Source organism: Crinia signifera, chromosome 5 (assembly GCF_055691185.1).
Source record: "Crinia signifera chromosome 5, ASM5569118v1, whole genome shotgun sequence".
Classification (NCBI taxonomy): Eukaryota; Metazoa; Chordata; class Amphibia; order Anura; family Myobatrachidae; genus Crinia; species Crinia signifera.
The window spans coordinates 193630883-193632932 of NC_139221.1; positions in this window are offsets into that span (position 1 = coordinate 193630883).

The following is a 2050-nucleotide window of genomic DNA, read 5'->3' on the forward strand; positions in this document are numbered from 1 at the left end:
TTTAAGACAACGAGATGGACTGGAGAGATCTCCTATACAATTTGTGGGTGGAGCTGTATAGTTTAATGGAAGTTTTTATTTGTAGTAGCCTATTAGGGCAAAAGAATGAATACATTTAATATGCTATAATTTTTATAAGTGGAATACCAATCCTGTAGGCAATAGGTACATACCAGTAATGGTAAAAAAGTTTCTCAAATTAGAGTAGTGCTGTCCACTATGGAAGGTTTGAACCGTCTCTATAGGACACAAGAAGGCCTTACATTAAATCTTAGTTTAACAAAGGGTGGAATTAACGTTGAAGGATATAACAGGAAATGGTTTACATACCGGGATAGGTGTGGTCTTTTAAGGCAAAAAGATGGGTTTGCATAAAATCAAGTGAGGTATTCTTCAGGTTCAGTAACTTTGTACATCCTTTAAGGTGAGATCAAATTGAGATCTTAATGGTAATCATCGTATTAAAAGGTTTAATCCCATAATAACAAAAATAACATACCCTTGGGATGGGAAGTGGATCTCCAATACCAATTGTGAATTCACAGAAAACATGAAGTATCTCTCAATACAATTAAAACAGTTGTTGTAGTCTGTTCACAACAAATGAAGTTTCTGTGATGTAATCAGAATACAAAATTACAATGATAAACAAAGTCTCTCAAATATGGAGTCTTAGGGAGTGCAACCTTACCTCAATAGCATGTAAGCCCAATATCACGGGGTCTCCAGGAGCCAGTGTACTGATGGTTAGAAGTGGCACCTTAATATACCATTATACCAATGACCTCATTTCCTGTGGGAGGAGAAAGAGTCTGAATCCATAATTAGCCTAAAATAGGACTGATAAAGGCCAAATATACCAGTGGTGTCAATATGTGTCCGTAGGTATGACGGCGCTGGGTATATATAGTGGATTACATATCCAATACCTCATAAACGGCCGTGTTAGATAGGAAAAATAGATAGAAATGATAGACATTTCCGGGACGCCAGTGCGTTCCAATGTGCGTTTCAATGACCACTTCCGGTCAACGTTAATAGAACCATATGTATCTAGGTAAAAAATAGGTAAAAATGGGTAAGGGGTGGGCTTGTATGGCTAAATAAACACCCCTCAGAATGTAGAAGTATCAGATCGTGGAAGTGCAAGTGCGAGTATTAATTATCGCTACACACGTCCGCTACCGGTGACAACTGACGTACATCCGGTTAAGCGGAATAGTGAGCGTGCAAGCTAGAGGGCGTGGTGCGCCCTGAAGGCGTCCCCTGGAAACAGAGTAATCACTTAAGGTTCCTCATGTGATATCCGTCACTCGTGTCACCGGAAGTGTCGGTGCCGGGTGTCTGTTTTGAAATAAGCGATGTGTAAATAGATAACAAAGTGTAGTGTGTGGGTAAAGATCTTAGCGTCCCCGGACCCTACCAGAGGGTTCTAATAAGGGGGTATGGAGTAGTTACAGAAGTGTCCCCGGGATTTAACTTCCGCCGGGACGGAGTGCACAGTGTACAAGTCCCCAGAAACAAGTACGCTAAAGGGAAGTTCCAATATTAGATAAAGTGCTCAAATAGGTGACAGGTCCCTGGAAACGAGTGAACTAATGGAAGGTTCCTATGGAACTAATGGAAGGTTCCCATAATGGGATAAGACATAGGGGAGCTAGTAGGTGAGGTGCTACTACCAGCTAAAAAGACACTAATATATTATTTATAAATAATGCAAATCAAAATAAATATAAAAATAAATATAAATAAAAATAAAAATATAAATATATAACAATAAAAATAAAAAAATAATAAAATAAAATAAAAATAATGATAGTGATAGTAATAATAAATAAAAAAAATAAATAAAAAATAATAAATAATAATAAAAAAAAATAATAAATAATAATAAAAATATATATATATATATATATATAAAATAAAAAAAATAAAATAAAAATAAATAATAAAAATAAATATAAATAAAAGAAAATAAAAATAAAATATATATATATATATATATTGTTTGGCTATTAATACCTTGTGTTTGGTTATTTTTTGTTGTTGT